Consider the following 18,884-nt stretch of genomic DNA (forward strand, 5'->3'; position numbering starts at 1 on the left):
GGTGATTAGAACTTTTAGGTTTTTTTATTATCATTTTTTTTTTTTTACTTTTTTTTTCAGACTCCCTAGGGTACTTTAACAAGAGGTTGTCTGATCTATCCCATCATGTTCTGCCATAGTACAGTATGGCAGTATATCGGGATTTTCCTCCTCATTCATTACTATGTGCTGAGGGCACATTGTAATGAAAGGGTTAAAACAAGACAGACTCAGCATGGCGACAGATCGCCGCTCCTCGATGACGTCATGGGGAGAAACAATCCTCGGCAAGATGGCGGCTCCCATTTGCTGCCATTTTTTTTAAGCCGCCCGAAGCTTTGCCAGCACCGACCGTGGGTGTTACCGATAAGTCTTTGCTGCAATATGCAACAAAGACTTACTGGCTATGGAGAGGGCTCAGCCTGTGAGGCCGGCATGTGACATACTATTACGGCATGTGACATACTATTACGTCACATGTCGGTAAAGGGTTAAAAATGTAAATTTGGGCATCTTTTTTTTTCCCGTTTTTTGGCATACGGGATCAAAACTATTGTAGGTTTGTAGTCTGGGTTGGTACAAATTTGGAGGTACAAAATGTGTGTGGTTTTACTTTTTGTTTTTTTTGGGGGGGTGGGCGTTTTTTGTGGGTTTTTTATTTGCTTTGTGAGAGGGCACTGACTGAACTCTTATATAATGTACTATGCTGCTTAATATTATCTTTAACAGACACCCATCAAGACAGCTATCCTATAGGAAATCCTAGGGTCCTTCTGCGCGACTGCTGCGCGACACCATTGGCACGCCATGATCGTTGCTGCAGGGAGGGGGGTGATGGGGTTAAACACCCGGGATATGATCCTGATCCCAGGTGTTAGTGGCAGGGTTTGGCTGTGAGAACACGGCCCGGTACCAGCAGAACCCGATGTCCTGCAATCTTCTTCTGATACATCTTTGTAAAAGTCATCACGGCGGTCATGAAGGTTAAGGTTGCATTCACTTGGCATTAATTATCAATGTGTCTGGCATTCCCCATATTGTGAGAGGAATCCTCGCTGATTCTGCTCGGGATATAGGGCGAGTAACTTCATGTGGAAACTGGCAGACACAATGGCCTCCTATAGACTTCAAAGAGGGTGACGGGAAATCTGTAGCACAATCCTCAATGTGAACAGACCCTAAGCATTTGTACCTCTCCAGTCAGTCCGTATAGACTTTGGATTAAAGCTTTTTCCTCATCAATGCTGTAAAATATGGAACGCTTCACGAATTTGCGTGTCATCCTTGCGCAGGGGCCATGCTAATCTTCTCTGTATCGTTCCAATTTTAGTATATGTGCTGCCGAAGCGAGCACAGACCCCTGGCCTCCCCCATCAGTATATATAGTCCCCGGAGGGGGGGGGAGTTATACATTATGGAGAGGTCGCTCTATATACATTACACCCATCATCTTCATTGGATCATAACTCTCATTCTCCACAACTGTCTAGAGTTTTCCTTCTTAAAAAAATATAAAAGTGCAAATAAAACGACACAAACGTATTAAACAGAATATGCAAAATAGATAAATAGCCCCAGAGGATGCTGGGAGCACCGGTCTTTGTCTTGTAAAAAGGGCGGGAAAAAGGTAAAAACAAAGGGAAACCCCAAACATTCCCTTGTTTCCCTTTGTTGGGTCTGTGGTTTCCAGGGTCCGGTCTGAATACTGTGTTATCTCATCCGGGGGCTGCAGTTATTTCGGACTCTGAGACTCTGACGGGTCTTGTTATCTGTAGTTTGGGGTCTATATTCTGCTGTTTATTTAGAGGGTCTGGTCTAGGATATGTATTTGTTCAGATGTGATTTGGGGTCTGTACTGGGGTTTGTATTATTATTACTATTAGCTCATAGGGTTTTTCTGAGGCTTTCATTTTCGGGTTTGGGGTATGAATAAGTCATAGGTGTCTGTCCTGGGGTCCTTCAGGTCCTTCAGGTATCAGGTCCTTCCCACTTTTCCTCGATTGACCCGCCTCTTCTCCCAGGATCCTCTGGGACTGGCAAATTTGCATCTTCTGGTGTCACAGCGTTGAATATCCCATATCCCCGTTACCTATAAGTTGCCCGATAATAAATGAAGAAACTATAGAAACGTTATAGAATGAGGGTTGTCATATATTATAGGTTCCTGGTGTAAATCCTGAAGAAGATCTCTCCATAATGTATAACTCCCCCCCTCCGCGGGGACTATATATACTGATGGGGGAGGCCAGGGGTCTGTGCTCGCTTCGGCAGCACATATACTAAAATTGGAACGATACAGAGAAGATTAGCATTCCCCTGCGCAAGGATGACACGCAAATTCGTGAAGCGTTCCATATTTTGCACCAATTTCTCATGTCTGCGCCGTCCTTCGTTCAGTTTTTTTCATTATTAAGGTAATAAATCGCTAAGTTTTTGCTATAGACACCATTTTGTACAATAATACATTATTTACCTCAAGATTTTACCTCAGAAAGTAGGTTTTTACATGTCATGTGAGCGAGACTGCAACATATTTTGCACCAATTTCTCATGTCGGCACCGTGCTTCATACAGTTTTTTCATTATTAAGGTAATAAATCGTTACGGTTTTGCGATAGACACCATTTTGTACAATAATACATTATTTACCTCATGATTTTACCTCAGAAAGTAAGTTTTTACATGTCATGTGAGCGACCCTGTATCATGTACACAAACTGCGCGCCACATCTGCCCCTGGCTTTTCCCCAAAATTGTATTTCAAACTCATCCGCCTAAATGTGAGGTCTTGGGGTGCGTTTGTGTGAGGTTTGCGCCACAGATTTGTTGATGGGAAATTCATTGCTGATATTTTAACCCTTTCTCTGCACTCATTTTCCACGTTAATGCCAGTTTTCCCGCCAAAACAGCGGATTTAAAGAAAGAGCGCAAATCTGACGTGGTTTTTAATAAAAATATTCCGCCTTTATCATCAAATCAAAATAACATTTTAAAAAGTTCTCTAGGTCAATACACTTTACAGCCACACCAAATCAAAAGGGATTTTTTTCTTAGGCTACATTCAGATGGCCGCTGCCCGCCTGTTGGGTGCCGTGAGCCCATTGTGATGTATGGGGGACGTATATCGCCCATATATACGTCGGCCGTATATACGCCCCCCATACATTCGTGTGAATATAGCCTTAGTTTGAGGTCTTATTTTTTGCTAAAAGACCCGCACATTTTATTTGTACACACTTGGGGATCATAAAGTTTTTTGATCCTGATTAAGATAATTTTTTGTGTGGTGATGGATAATTAACCCCTTAACGACCTAGCCCTTTTTTGTTTTTTCATTTCTATTTTTCACTCCTCACCTTCAAAAATCTATAACTTTTTTTATTTTTCCATGTAAAGACCTGCGTGACGGCTTGTTTTCTGCATAACAAATTACACTTCATAGTAATGGTATTGAATATTCCATGCCATGTACTGGGAAGCGGGAAAAAAATTCCAAATGCAGTGAAATTGGTAAATAAAAACCCACATTTACACCATTTTCTTGTGGGCTTGGATTTTACGGATTTCACTGTGCGCCCCAAATAACATGTCTACTTTATTCTTTGGGTCAGTACGATAACAGGGATTACAAATTTGTATAGGTTTTATAATGTTTTCATACATTTACAAAAATTAAAACCTCCTGTACAAAAAAAAAGGATTTTTGCATCTGGCGCTAATAACTTTTTCATATTTCTGTGTATGGACCTGTGGGTGGTGTCATTTTTTTTGCGACTTTTGATGACATTTTCAATGCTACCATGACGGCCTTTTGATCACTTTTTAAAGAATTTTTAATATTTTTTGAAATGGCAAAAAAGTGCCATTTTCGACTTTGGCCGCAATTTTTTGTTATGGGGTTAAACGCAGTGAGAACCCGTTATTTTATTTTGATAGATCGGGCATTTTCTGACACAGCAATACCTAATGTATTTATGATTTTTACTGATTATTTATATCAGCTCTAAGGAAAGGGGGGTGATTAGAACTTTTAGGTTTTTTTATTATCATTTTTTTTTTTTTACTTTTTTTTTCAGACTCCCTAGGGTACTTTAACAAGAGGTTGTCTGATCTATCCCATCATGTTCTGCCATAGTACAGTATGGCAGTATATCGGGATTTTCCTCCTCATTCATTACTATGTGCTGAGGGCACATTGTAATGAAAGGGTTAAAACAAGACAGACTCAGCATGGCGACAGATCGCCGCTCCTCGATGACGTCATGGGGAGAAACAATCCTCGGCAAGATGGCGGCTCCCATTTGCTGCCATTTTTTTTAAGCCGCCCGAAGCTTTGCCAGCACCGACCGTGGGTGTTACCGATAAGTCTTTGCTGCAATATGCAACAAAGACTTACTGGCTATGGAGAGGGCTCAGCCTGTGAGGCCGGCATGTGACATACTATTACGGCATGTGACATACTATTACGTCACATGTCGGTAAAGGGTTAAAAATGTAAATTTGGGCATCTTTTTTTTTCCCGTTTTTTGGCATACGGGATCAAAACTATTGTAGGTTTGTAGTCTGGGTTGGTACAAATTTGGAGGTACAAAATGTGTGTGGTTTTACTTTTTGTTTTTTTTTGGGGGGTGGGCGTTTTTTGTGGGTTTTTTATTTGCTTTGTGAGAGGGCACTGACTGAACTCTTATATAATGTACTATGCTGCTTAATATTATCTTTAACAGACACCCATCAAGACAGCTATCCTATAGGAAATCCTAGGGTCCTTCTGCGCGACTGCTGCGCGACACCATTGGCACGCCATGATCGTTGCTGCAGGGAGGGGGGTGATGGGGTTAAACACCCGGGATATGATCCTGATCCCAGGTGTTAGTGGCAGGGTTTGGCTGTGAGAACACGGCCCGGTACCAGCAGAACCCGATGTCCTGCAATCTTCTTCTGATACATCTTTGTAAAAGTCATCACGGCGGTCATGAAGGGGTTAAGGCTGCATTCACTTGGCATTAATTATCAATGTGTCAGGCATTCCCCATATTGTGAGAGGAATCCTCGCTGATTCTGCTCGGGATATAGGGCGAGTAACTTCATGTGGAAACTGGCAGACACAATGGCCTCCTATAGACTTCAAAGAGGGTGACGGGAAATCTGTAGCACAATCCTCAATGTGAACAGACCCTAAGCATTTGTACCTCTCCAGTCAGTCCGTATAGACTTTGGATTAAAGCTTTTTCCTCATCAATGCTGTAAAATATGGAACGCTTCACGAATTTGCGTGTCATCCTTGCGCAGGGGCCATGCTAATCTTCTCTGTATCGTTCCAATTTTAGTATATGTGCTGCCGAAGCGAGCACAGACCCCTGGCCTCCCCCATCAGTATATATAGTCCCCGGAGGGGGGGGGGAGTTATACATTATGGAGAGGTCGCTCTATATACATTACACCCATCATCTTCATTGGATCATAACTCTCATTCTCCACAACTGTCTAGAGTTTTCCTTCTTAAAAAAATATAAAAGTGCAAATAAAACGACACAAACGTATTAAACAGAATATGCAAAATAGATAAATAGCCCCAGAGGATGCTGGGAGCACCGGTCTTTGTCTTGTAAAAAGGGCGGGAAAAAGGTAAAAACAAAGGGAAACCCCAAACATTCCCTTGTTTCCCTTTGTTGGGTCTGTGGTTTCCAGGGTCCGGTCTGAATACTGTGTTATCTCATCCGGGGGCTGCAGTTATTTCGGACTCTGAGACTCTGACGGGTCTTGTTATCTGTAGTTTGGGGTCTATATTCTGCTGTTTATTTAGAGGGTCTGGTCTAGGATATGTATTTGTTCAGATGTGATTTGGGGTCTGTACTGGGGTTTGTATTATTATTACTATTAGCTCATAGGGTTTTTCTGAGGCTTTCATTTTCGGGTTTGGGGTATGAATAAGTCATAGGTGTCTGTCCTGGGGTCCTTCAGGTCCTTCAGGTATCAGGTCCTTCCCACTTTTCCTCGATTGACCCGCCTCTTCTCCCAGGATCCTCTGGGACTGGCAAATTTGCATCTTCTGGTGTCACAGCGTTGAATATCCCATATCCCCGTTACCTATAAGTTGCCCGATAATAAATGAAGAAACTATAGAAACGTTATAGAATGAGGGTTGTCATATATTATAGGTTCCTGGTGTAAATCCTGAAGAAGATCTCTCCATAATGTATAACTCCCCCCCTCCGCGGGGACTATATATACTGATGGGGGAGGCCAGGGGTCTGTGCTCGCTTCGGCAGCACATATACTAAAATTGGAACGATACAGAGAAGATTAGCATGGCCCCTGCGCAAGGATGACACGCAAATTCGTGAAGCGTTCTATATTTTGCACCAATTTCTCATGTCTGCGCCGTCCTTCGTTCAGATTTTTTCATTATTAAGGTAATAAATCGCTAAGTTTTTGCTATAGACACCATTTTGTACAATAATACATTATTTACCTCAAGATTTTACCTCAGAAAGTAGGTTTTTACATGTCATGTGAGCGAGACTGCAACATATTTTGCACCAATTTCTCATGTCGGCACCGTGCTTCATACAGTTTTTTCATTATTAAGGTAATAAATCGTTACGGTTTTGCGATAGACACCATTTTGTACAATAATACATTATTTACCTCATGATTTTACCTCAGAAAGTAAGTTTTTACATGTCATGTGAGCGACCCTGTATCATGTACACAAACTGCGCGCCACATCTGCCCCTGGCTTTTCCCCAAAATTGTATTTCAAACTCATCCGCCTAAATGTGAGGTCTTGGGGTGCGTTTGTGTGAGGTTTGCGCCACAGATTTGTTGATGGGAAATTCATTGCTGATATTTTAACCCTTTCTCTGCACTCATTTTCCACGTTAATGCCAGTTTTCCCGCCAAAACAGCGGATTTAAAGAAAGAGCGCAAATCTGACGTGGTTTTTAATAAAAATATTCCGCCTTTATCATCAAATCAAAATAACATTTTAAAAAGTTCTCTAGGTCAATACACTTTACAGCCACACCAAATCAAAAGGGATTTTTTTCTTAGGCTACATTCAGATGGCCGCTGCCCGCCTGTTGGGTGCCGTGAGCCCATTGTGATGTATGGGGGACGTATATCGCCCATATATACGTCGGCCGTATATACGCCCCCCCATACATTCGTGTGAATATAGCCTTAGTTTGAGGTCTTATTTTTTGCTAAAAGACCCGCACATTTTATTTGTACACACTTGGGGATCATAAAGTTTTTTGATCCTGATTAAGATAATTTTTTGTGTGGTGATGGATAATTAACCCCTTAACGACCTAGCCCTTTTTTGTTTTTTCATTTCTATTTTTCACTCCTCACCTTCAAAAATCTATAACTTTTTTTATTTTTCCATGTAAAGACCTGCGTGACGGCTTGTTTTCTGCATAACAAATTACACTTCATAGTAATGGTATTGAATATTCCATGCCATGTACTGGGAAGCGGGAAAAAAATTCCAAATGCAGTGAAATTGGTAAATAAAAACCCACATTTACACCATTTTCTTGTGGGCTTGGATTTTACGGATTTCACTGTGCGCCCCAAATAACATGTCTACTTTATTCTTTGGGTCAGTACGATAACAGGGATTACAAATTTGTATAGGTTTTATAATGTTTTCATACATTTACAAAAATTAAAACCTCCTGTACAAAAAAAAAGGATTTTTGCATCTGGCGCTAATAACTTTTTCATATTTCTGTGTATGGACCTGTGGGTGGTGTCATTTTTTTTGCGACTTTTGATGACATTTTCAATGCTACCATGACGGCCTTTTGATCACTTTTTAAAGAATTTTTAATATTTTTTGAAATGGCAAAAAAGTGCCATTTTCGACTTTGGCCGCAATTTTTTGTTATGGGGTTAAACGCAGTGAGAACCCGTTATTTTATTTTGATAGATCGGGCATTTTCTGACACAGCAATACCTAATGTATTTATGATTTTTACTGATTATTTATATCAGCTCTAGGGAAAGGGGGGTGATTAGAACTTTTAGGTTTTTTTATTATCATTTTTTTTTTTTTACTTTTTTTTTCAGACTCCCTAGGGTACTTTAACAAGAGGTTGTCTGATCTATCCCATCATGTTCTGCCATACTACAGTATGGCAGTATATCGGGATTTTCCTCCTCATTCATTACTATGTGCTGAGGGCACATTGTAATGAAAGGGTTAAAACAAGACAGACTCAGCATGGCGACAGATCGCCGCTCCTCGATGACGTCATGGGGAGAAACAATCCTCGGCAAGATGGCGGCTCCCATTTGCTGCCATTTTTTTTAAGCCGCCCGAAGCTTTGCCAGCACCGACCGTGGGTGTTACCGATAAGTCTTTGCTGCAATATGCAACAAAGACTTACTGGCTATGGAGAGGGCTCAGCCTGTGAGGCCGGCATGTGACATACTATTACGGCATGTGACATACTATTACGTCACATGTCGGTAAAGGGTTAAAAATGTAAATTTGGGCATCTTTTTTTTTCCCGTTTTTTGGCATACGGGATCAAAACTATTGTAGGTTTGTAGTCTGGGTTGGTACAAATTTGGAGGTACAAAATGTGTGTGGTTTTACTTTTTGTTTTTTTTGGGGGGGTGGGCGTTTTTTGTGGGTTTTTTATTTGCTTTGTGAGAGGGCACTGACTGAACTCTTATATAATGTACTATGCTGCTTAATATTATCTTTAACAGACACCCATCAAGACAGCTATCCTATAGGAAATCCTAGGGTCCTTCTGCGCGACTGCTGCGCGACACCATTGGCACGCCATGATCGTTGCTGCAGGGAGGGGGGTGATGGGGTTAAACACCCGGGATATGATCCTGATCCCAGGTGTTAGTGGCAGGGTTTGGCTGTGAGAACACGGCCCGGTACCAGCAGAACCCGATGTCCTGCAATCTTCTTCTGATACATCTTTGTAAAAGTCATCACGGCGGTCATGAAGGGGTTAAGGCTGCATTCACTTGGCATTAATTATCAATGTGTCTGGCATTCCCCATATTGTGAGAGGAATCCTCGCTGATTCTGCTCGGGATATAGGGCGAGTAACTTCATGTGGAAACTGGCAGACACAATGGCCTCCTATAGACTTCAAAGAGGGTGACGGGAAATCTGTAGCACAATCCTCAATGTGAACAGACCCTAAGCATTTGTACCTCTCCAGTCAGTCCGTATAGACTTTGGATTAAAGCTTTTTCCTCATCAATGCTGTAAAATATGGAACGCTTCACGAATTTGCGTGTCATCCTTGCGCAGGGGCCATGCTAATCTTCTCTGTATCGTTCCAATTTTAGTATATGTGCTGCCGAAGCGAGCACAGACCCCTGGCCTCCCCCATCAGTATATATAGTCCCCGGAGGGGGGGGGGGAGTTATACATTATGGAGAGGTCGCTCTATATACATTACACCCATCATCTTCATTGGATCATAACTCTCATTCTCCACAACTGTCTAGAGTTTTCCTTCTTAAAAAAATATAAAAGTGCAAATAAAACGACACAAACGTATTAAACAGAATATGCAAAATAGATAAATAGCCCCAGAGGATGCTGGGAGCACCGGTCTTTGTCTTGTAAAAAGGGCGGGAAAAAGGTAAAAACAAAGGGAAACCCCAAACATTCCCTTGTTTCCCTTTGTTGGGTCTGTGGTTTCCAGGGTCCGGTCTGAATACTGTGTTATCTCATCCGGGGGCTGCAGTTATTTCGGACTCTGAGACTCTGACGGGTCTTGTTATCTGTAGTTTGGGGTCTATATTCTGCTGTTTATTTAGAGGGTCTGGTCTAGGATATGTATTTGTTCAGATGTGATTTGGGGTCTGTACTGGGGTTTGTATTATTATTACTATTAGCTCATAGGGTTTTTCTGAGGCTTTCATTTTCGGGTTTGGGGTATGAATAAGTCATAGGTGTCTGTCCTGGGGTCCTTCAGGTCCTTCAGGTATCAGGTCCTTCCCACTTTTCCTCGATTGACCCGCCTCTTCTCCCAGGATCCTCTGGGACTGGCAAATTTGCATCTTCTGGTGTCACAGCGTTGAATATCCCATATCCCCGTTACCTATAAGTTGCCCGATAATAAATGAAGAAACTATAGAAACGTTATAGAATGAGGGTTGTCATATATTATAGGTTCCTGGTGTAAATCCTGAAGAAGATCTCTCCATAATGTATAACTCCCCCCCTCCGCGGGGACTATATATACTGATGGGGGAGGCCAGGGGTCTGTGCTCGCTTCGGCAGCACATATACTAAAATTGGAACGATACAGAGAAGATTAGCATGGCCCCTGCGCAAGGATGACACGCAAATTCGTGAAGCGTTCCATATTTTGCACCAATTTCTCATGTCTGCGCCGTCCTTCGTTCAGTTTTTTTCATTATTAAGGTAATAAATCGCTAAGTTTTTGCTATAGACACCATTTTGTACAATAATACATTATTTACCTCAAGATTTTACCTCAGAAAGTAGGTTTTTACATGTCATGTGAGCGAGACTGCAACATATTTTGCACCAATTTCTCATGTCGGCACCGTGCTTCATACAGTTTTTTCATTATTAAGGTAATAAATCGTTACAGTTTTGCGATAGACACCATTTTGTACAATAATACATTATTTACCTCATGATTTTACCTCAGAAAGTAAGTTTTTACATGTCATGTGAGCGACCCTGTATCATGTACACAAACTGCGCGCCACATCTGCCCCTGGCTTTTCCCCAAAATTGTATTTCAAACTCATCCGCCTAAATGTGAGGTCTTGGGGTGCGTTTGTGTGAGGTTTGCGCCACAGATTTGTTGATGGGAAATTCATTGCTGATATTTTAACCCTTTCTCTGCACTCATTTTCCACGTTAATGCCAGTTTTCCCGCCAAAACAGCGGATTTAAAGAAAGAGCGCAAATCTGACGTGGTTTTTAATAAAAATATTCCGCCTTTATCATCAAATCAAAATAACATTTTAAAAAGTTCTCTAGGTCAATACACTTTACAGCCACACCAAATCAAAAGGGATTTTTTTCTTAGGCTACATTCAGATGGCCGCTGCCCGCCTGTTGGGTGCCGTGAGCCCATTGTGATGTATGGGGGACGTATATCGCCCATATATACGTCGGCCGTATATACGCCCCCCCATACATTCGTGTGAATATAGCCTTAGTTTGAGGTCTTATTTTTTGCTAAAAGACCCGCACATTTTATTTGTACACACTTGGGGATCATAAAGTTTTTTGATCCTGATTAAGATAATTTTTTGTGTGGTGATGGATAATTAACCCCTTAACGACCTAGCCCTTTTTTGTTTTTTCATTTCTATTTTTCACTCCTCACCTTCAAAAATCTATAACTTTTTTTATTTTTCCATGTAAAGACCTGCGTGACGGCTTGTTTTCTGCATAACAAATTACACTTCATAGTAATGGTATTGAATATTCCATGCCATGTACTGGGAAGCGGGAAAAAAATTCCAAATGCAGTGAAATTGGTAAATAAAAACCCACATTTACACCATTTTCTTGTGGGCTTGGATTTTACGGATTTCACTGTGCGCCCCAAATAACATGTCTACTTTATTCTTTGGGTCAGTACGATAACAGGGATTACAAATTTGTATAGGTTTTATAATGTTTTCATACATTTACAAAAATTAAAACCTCCTGTACAAAAAAAAAGGATTTTTGCATCTGGCGCTAATAACTTTTTCATATTTCTGTGTATGGACCTGTGGGTGGTGTCATTTTTTTTGCGACTTTTGATGACATTTTCAATGCTACCATGACGGCCTTTTGATCACTTTTTAAAGAATTTTTAATATTTTTTGAAATGGCAAAAAAGTGCCATTTTCGACTTTGGCCGCAATTTTTTGTTATGGGGTTAAACGCAGTGAGAACCCGTTATTTTATTTTGATAGATCGGGCATTTTCTGACACAGCAATACCTAATGTATTTATGATTTTTACTGATTATTTATATCAGCTCTAGGGAAAGGGGGGTGATTAGAACTTTTAGGTTTTTTTATTATCATTTTTTTTTTTTTACTTTTTTTTTCAGACTCCCTAGGGTACTTTAACAAGAGGTTGTCTGATCTATCCCATCATGTTCTGCCATAGTACAGTATGGCAGTATATCGGGATTTTCCTCCTCATTCATTACTATGTGCTGAGGGCACATTGTAATGAAAGGGTTAAAACAAGACAGACTCAGCATGGCGACAGATCGCCGCTCCTCGATGACGTCATGGGGAGAAACAATCCTCGGCAAGATGGCGGCTCCCATTTGCTGCCATTTTTTTTAAGCCGCCCGAAGCTTTGCCAGCACCGACCGTGGGTGTTACCGATAAGTCTTTGCTGCAATATGCAACAAAGACTTACTGGCTATGGAGAGGGCTCAGCCTGTGAGGCCGGCATGTGACATACTATTACGGCATGTGACATACTATTACGTCACATGTCGGTAAAGGGTTAAAAATGTAAATTTGGGCATCTTTTTTTTTCCCGTTTTTTGGCATACGGGATCAAAACTATTGTAGGTTTGTAGTCTGGGTTGGTACAAATTTGGAGGTACAAAATGTGTGTGGTTTTACTTTTTGTTTTTTTTGGGGGGGTGGGCGTTTTTTGTGGGTTTTTTATTTGCTTTGTGAGAGGGCACTGACTGAACTCTTATATAATGTACTATGCTGCTTAATATTATCTTTAACAGACACCCATCAAGACAGCTATCCTATAGGAAATCCTAGGGTCCTTCTGCGCGACTGCTGCGCGACACCATTGGCACGCCATGATCGTTGCTGCAGGGAGGGGGGTGATGGGGTTAAACACCCGGGATATGATCCTGATCCCAGGTGTTAGTGGCAGGGTTTGGCTGTGAGAACACGGCCCGGTACCAGCAGAACCCGATGTCCTGCAATCTTCTTCTGATACATCTTTGTAAAAGTCATCACGGCGGTCATGAAGGGGTTAAGGCTGCATTCACTTGGCATTAATTATCAATGTGTCTGGCATTCCCCATATTGTGAGAGGAATCCTCGCTGATTCTGCTCGGGATATAGGGCGAGTAACTTCATGTGGAAACTGGCAGACACAATGGCCTCCTATAGACTTCAAAGAGGGTGATGGAAAATCTGTAGCACAATCCTCAATGTGAACAGACCCTAAGCATTTGTACCTCTCCAGTCAGTCCGTATAGACTTTGGATTAAAGCTTTTTCCTCATCAATGCTGTAAAATATGGAACGCTTCACGAATTTGCGTGTCATCCTTGCGCAGGGGCCATGCTAATCTTCTCTGTATCGTTCCAATTTTAGTATATGTGCTGCCGAAGCGAGCACAGACCCCTGGCCTCCCCCATCAGTATATATAGTCCCCGGAGGGGGGGGGGAGTTATACATTATGGAGAGGTCGCTCTATATACATTACACCCATCATCTTCATTGGATCATAACTCTCATTCTCCACAACTGTCTAGAGTTTTCCTTCTTAAAAAAATATAAAAGTGCAAATAAAACGACACAAACGTATTAAACAGAATATGCAAAATAGATAAATAGCCCCAGAGGATGCTGGGAGCACCGGTCTTTGTCTTGTAAAAAGGGCGGGAAAAAGGTAAAAACAAAGGGAAACCCCAAACATTCCCTTGTTTCCCTTTGTTGGGTCTGTGGTTTCCAGGGTCCGGTCTGAATACTGTGTTATCTCATCCGGGGGCTGCAGTTATTTCGGACTCTGAGACTCTGACGGGTCTTGTTATCTGTAGTTTGGGGTCTATATTCTGCTGTTTATTTAGAGGGTCTGGTCTAGGATATGTATTTGTTCAGATGTGATTTGGGGTCTGTACTGGGGTTTGTATTATTATTACTATTAGCTCATAGGGTTTTTCTGAGGCTTTCATTTTCGGGTTTGGGGTATGAATAAGTCATAGGTGTCTGTCCTGGGGTCCTTCAGGTCCTTCAGGTATCAGGTCCTTCCCACTTTTCCTCGATTGACCCGCCTCTTCTCCCAGGATCCTCTGGGACTGGCAAATTTGCATCTTCTGGTGTCACAGCGTTGAATATCCCATATCCCCGTTACCTATAAGTTGCCCGATAATAAATGAAGAAACTATAGAAACGTTATAGAATGAGGGTTGTCATATATTATAGGTTCCTGGTGTAAATCCTGAAGAAGATCTCTCCATAATGTATAACTCCCCCCCTCCGCGGGGACTATATATACTGATGGGGGAGGCCAGGGGTCTGTGCTCGCTTCGGCAGCACATATACTAAAATTGGAACGATACAGAGAAGATTAGCATGGCCCCTGCGCAAGGATGACACGCAAATTCGTGAAGCGTTCCATATTTTGCACCAATTTCTCATGTCTGCGCCGTCCTTCGTTCAGTTTTTTTCTTTATTAAGGTAATAAATCGCTAAGTTTTTGCTATAGACACCATTTTGTACAATAATACATTATTTACCTCAAGATTTTACCTCAGAAAGTAGGTTTTTACATGTCATGTGAGCGAGACTGCAACATATTTTGCACCAATTTCTCATGTCGGCACCGTGCTTCATACAGTTTTTTCATTATTAAGGTAATAAATCGTTACGGTTTTGCGATAGACACCATTTTGTACAATAATACATTATTTACCTCATGATTTTACCTCAGAAAGTAAGTTTTTACATGTCATGTGAGCGACCCTGTATCATGTACACAAACTGCGCGCCACATCTGCCCCTGGCTTTTCCCCAAAATTGTATTTCAAACTCATCCGCCTAAATGTGAGGTCTTGGGGTGCGTTTGTGTGAGGTTTGCGCCACAGATTTGTTGATGGGAAATTCATTGCTGATATTTTAACCCTTTCTCTGCACTCATTTTCCACGTTAATGCCAGTTTTCCCGCCAAAACAGCGGATTTAAAGAAAGAGCGCAAATCTGACGTGGTTTTTAATAAAAATATTCCGCCTTTATCATCAAATCAAAATAACATTTTAAAAAGTTCTCTAGGTCAATACACTTTACAGCCACACCAAATCAAAAGGGATTTTTTTCTTAGGCTACATTCAGATGGCCGCTGCCCGCCTGTTGGGTGCCGTGAGCCCATTGTGATGTATGGGGGACGTATATCGCCCATATATACGTCGGCCGTATATACGCCCCCCCATACATTCGTGTGAATATAGCCTTAGTTTGAGGTCTTATTTTTTGCTAAAAGACCCGCACATTTTATTTGTACACACTTGGGGATCATAAAGTTTTTTGATCCTGATTAAGATAATTTTTTGTGTGGTGATGGATAATTAACCCCTTAACGACCTAGCCCTATTTTGTTTTTTCATTTCTATTTTTCACTCCTCACCTTCAAAAATCTATAACTTTTTTTATTTTTCCATGTAAAGACCTGCGTGACGGCTTGTTTTCTGCATAACAAATTACACTTCATAGTAATGGTATTGAATATTCCATGCCATGTACTGGGAAGCGGGAAAAAAATTCCAAATGCAGTGAAATTGGTAAATAAAAACCCACATTTACACCATTTTCTTGTGGGCTTGGATTTTACGGATTTCACTGTGCGCCCCAAATAACATGTCTACTTTATTCTTTGGGTCAGTACGATAACAGGGATTACAAATTTGTATAGGTTTTATAATGTTTTCATACATTTACAAAAATTAAAACCTCCTGTACAAAAAAAAAGGATTTTTGCATCTGGCGCTAATAACTTTTTCATATTTCTGTGTATGGACCTGTGGGTGGTGTCATTTTTTTTGCGACTTTTGATGACATTTTCAATGCTACCATGACGGCCTTTTGATCACTTTTTAAAGAATTTTTAATATTTTTTGAAATGGCAAAAAAGTGCCATTTTCGACTTTGGCCGCAATTTTTTGTTATGGGGTTAAACGCAGTGAGAACCCGTTATTTTATTTTGATAGATCGGGCATTTTCTGACACAGCAATACCTAATGTATTTATGATTTTTACTGATTATTTATATCAGCTCTAGGGAAAGGGGGGTGATTAGAACTTTTAGGTTTTTTTATTATCATTTTTTTTTTTTTACTTTTTTTTTCAGACTCCCTAGGGTACTTTAACAAGAGGTTGTCTGATCTATCCCATCATGTTCTGCCATAGTACAGTATGGCAGTATATCGGGATTTTCCTCCTCATTCATTACTATGTGCTGAGGGCACATTGTAATGAAAGGGTTAAAACAAGACAGACTCAGCATGGCGACAGATCGCCGCTCCTCGATGACGTCATGGGGAGAAACAATCCTCGGCAAGATGGCGGCTCCCATTTGCTGCCATTTTTTTGAAGCCGCCCGAAGCTTTGCCAGCACCGACCGTGGGTGTTACCGATAAGTCTTTGCTGCAATATGCAACAAAGACTTACTGGCTATGGAGAGGGCTCAGCCTGTGAGGCCGGCATGTGACATACTATTACGGCATGTGACATACTATTACGTCACATGTCGGTAAAGGGTTAAAAATGTAAATTTGGGCATCTTTTTTTTTCCCGTTTTTTGGCATACGGGATCAAAACTATTGTAGGTTTGTAGTCTGGGTTGGTACAAATTTGGAGGTACAAAATGTGTGTGGTTTTACTTTTTGTTTTTTTTTGGGGGGTGGGCGTTTTTTGTGGGTTTTTTATTTGCTTTGTGAGAGGGCACTGACTGAACTCTTATATAATGTACTATGCTGCTTAATATTATCTTTAACAGACACCCATCAAGACAGCTATCCTATAGGAAATCCTAGGGTCCTTCTGCGCGACTGCTGCGCGACACCATTGGCACGCCATGATCGTTGCTGCAGGGAGGGGGGTGATGGGGTTAAACACCCGGGATATGATCCTGATCCCAGGTGTTAGTGGCAGGGTTTGGCTGTGAGAACACGGCCCGGTACCAGCAGAACCCGATGTCCTGCAATCTTCTTCTGATACATCTTTGTAAAAGTCATCACGGCGGTCATGAAGGGGTTAAGGCTGCATTCACTTGGCATTAATTATCAATGTGTCTGGCATTCCCCATATTGTGAGAGGAATCCTCGCTGATTCTGCTCGGGATATAGGGCGAGTAACTTCATGTGGAAACTGGCAGACACAATGGCCTCCTATAGACTTCAAAGAGGGTGACGGGAAATCTGTAGCACAATCCTCAATGTGAACAGACCCTAAGCATTTGTACCTCTCCAGTCAGTCCGTATAGACTTTGGATTAAAGCTTTTTCCTCATCAATGCTGTAAAATATGGAACGCTTCACGAATTTGCGTGTCATCCTTGCGCAGGGGCCATGCTAATCTTCTCTGTATCGTTCCAATTTTAGTATATGTGCTGCCGAAGCGAGCACAGACCCCTGGCCTCCCCCATCAGTATATATAGTCCCCGGAGGGGGGGAGTTATACATTATGGAGAGGTCGCTCTATATACATTACACCCATCATCTTCATTGGATCATAACTCTCATTCTCCACAACTGTCTAGAGTTTTCCTTCTTAAAAAAATATAAAAGTGCAAATAAAACGACACAAACGTATTAAACAGAATATGCAAAATAGATAAATAGCCCCAGAGGATGCTGGGAGCACCGGTCTTTGTCTTGTAAAAAGGGCGGGAAAAAGGTAAAAACAAAGGGAAACCCCAAACATTCCCTTGTTTCCCTTTGTTGGGTCTGTGGTTTCCAGGGTCCGGTCTGAATACTGTGTTATCTCATCCGGGGGCTGCAGTTATTTCGGACTCTGAGACTCTGACGGGTCTTGTTATCTGTAGTTTGGGGTCTATATTCTGCTGTTTATTTAGAGGGTCTGGTCTAGGATATGTATTTGTTCAGATGTGATTTGGGGTCTGTACTGGGGTTTGTATTATTATTACTATTAGCTCATAGGGTTTTTCTGAGGCTTTCATTTTCGGGTTTGGGGTATGAATAAGTCATAGGTGTCTGTCCTGGGGTCCTTCAGGTCCTTCAGGTATCAGGTCCTTCCCACTTTTCCTCGATTGACCCGCCTCTTCTCCCAGGATCCTCTGGGACTGGCAAATTTGCATCTTCTGGTGTCACAGCGTTGAATATCCCATATCCCCGTTACCTATAAGTTGCCCGATAATAAATGAAGAAACTATAGAAACGTTATAGAATGAGGGTTGTCATATATTATAGGTTCCTGGTGTAAATCCTGAAGAAGATCTCTCCATAATGTATAACTCCCCCCCTCCGGGGACTATATATACTGATGGGGGAGGCCAGGGGTCCGTGCTCGCTTCGGCAGCACATATACTAAAATTGGAACGATACAGAGAAGATTAGCATGGCCCCTGCGCAAGGATGACACGCAAATTCGTGAAGCGTTCCATATTTTGCACCAATTTCTCGTGTCTGCGCCGTCCTTCATACAGTTTTTTTCATTATTAAGGTAATAAATCGCTAAGTTTTTGCTATAGACACCATTTTGTACAATAATACATTATTTACCTCAAGATTTTACCTCAGAAAGTAGGTTTTTACACATCATGTGAGCGAGACTGTAACATATTTTGCACCAATTTCTCATGTCGGCACCGTGCTTCATACAGTTTTTTCATTATTTAGGTAATAAATCGTTACGGTTTTGCGATAGACACCATTTTGTACAATAATACATTATTTACCTCATGATTTTACCTCAGAAAGTAAGTTTTTACATGTCATGTGAGCGACCCTGTATCATGTACACAAACTGCGCGCCACATCTGCCCCTGGCTTTTCCCCAAAATTGTATTTCAAACTCATCCGCCTAAATGTGAGGTCTTGGGGTGCGTTTGTGTGAGGTTTGCGCCACAGATTTGTTGATGGGAAATTCATTGTTGATATTTTAACCCTTTCTCTGCACTCTTTTTCCACGTTAATGCCAGTTTTCCCACCAAAACAGC

The 18,884-nt window shown here is 41.5% G+C and overlaps 10 non-coding genes across 10 annotated transcripts; 5 read left to right on the forward strand and 5 right to left on the reverse strand.

Moving 5' to 3' along the window:
* Window positions 1-1,226: 1,226 nt before the first annotated feature.
* LOC140066438 (U6 spliceosomal RNA) lies at window positions 1,227-1,333 on the reverse strand. Its single transcript, XR_011848281.1, has one exon. It is a non-coding gene; the product is annotated as a U6 spliceosomal RNA (small nuclear RNA).
* Window positions 1,334-2,234: 901 nt separating this feature from the next.
* On the forward strand, window positions 2,235-2,340 carry LOC140066569 (U6 spliceosomal RNA). The gene has a single exon (XR_011848410.1). It is a non-coding gene; the product is annotated as a U6 spliceosomal RNA (small nuclear RNA).
* Window positions 2,341-5,223: 2,883 nt separating this feature from the next.
* Window positions 5,224-5,330, reverse strand: LOC140066439 (U6 spliceosomal RNA). Its single transcript, XR_011848282.1, has one exon. It is a non-coding gene; the product is annotated as a U6 spliceosomal RNA (small nuclear RNA).
* A 902-nt stretch (window positions 5,331-6,232) lies between these two features.
* LOC140066555 (U6 spliceosomal RNA) lies at window positions 6,233-6,339 on the forward strand. The gene has a single exon (XR_011848396.1). It is a non-coding gene; the product is annotated as a U6 spliceosomal RNA (small nuclear RNA).
* Window positions 6,340-9,223: 2,884 nt separating this feature from the next.
* LOC140066440 (U6 spliceosomal RNA) lies at window positions 9,224-9,330 on the reverse strand. Its single transcript, XR_011848283.1, has one exon. It is a non-coding gene; the product is annotated as a U6 spliceosomal RNA (small nuclear RNA).
* Window positions 9,331-10,233: 903 nt separating this feature from the next.
* LOC140066506 (U6 spliceosomal RNA) lies at window positions 10,234-10,340 on the forward strand. The gene has a single exon (XR_011848347.1). It is a non-coding gene; the product is annotated as a U6 spliceosomal RNA (small nuclear RNA).
* Window positions 10,341-13,224: 2,884 nt separating this feature from the next.
* LOC140066441 (U6 spliceosomal RNA) lies at window positions 13,225-13,331 on the reverse strand. Its single transcript, XR_011848284.1, has one exon. It is a non-coding gene; the product is annotated as a U6 spliceosomal RNA (small nuclear RNA).
* A 902-nt stretch (window positions 13,332-14,233) lies between these two features.
* LOC140066507 (U6 spliceosomal RNA) lies at window positions 14,234-14,340 on the forward strand. The gene has a single exon (XR_011848348.1). It is a non-coding gene; the product is annotated as a U6 spliceosomal RNA (small nuclear RNA).
* Window positions 14,341-17,224: 2,884 nt separating this feature from the next.
* On the reverse strand, window positions 17,225-17,331 carry LOC140066442 (U6 spliceosomal RNA). The gene has a single exon (XR_011848285.1). It is a non-coding gene; the product is annotated as a U6 spliceosomal RNA (small nuclear RNA).
* An 897-nt stretch (window positions 17,332-18,228) lies between these two features.
* Window positions 18,229-18,335, forward strand: LOC140066508 (U6 spliceosomal RNA). The gene has a single exon (XR_011848349.1). It is a non-coding gene; the product is annotated as a U6 spliceosomal RNA (small nuclear RNA).
* The last annotated feature ends 549 nt before the right edge of the window (window positions 18,336-18,884 follow it).

This window comes from Engystomops pustulosus, chromosome 6, assembly GCF_040894005.1.
Source record: "Engystomops pustulosus chromosome 6, aEngPut4.maternal, whole genome shotgun sequence".
NCBI classification, from domain to species: Eukaryota; Metazoa; Chordata; class Amphibia; order Anura; family Leptodactylidae; genus Engystomops; species Engystomops pustulosus.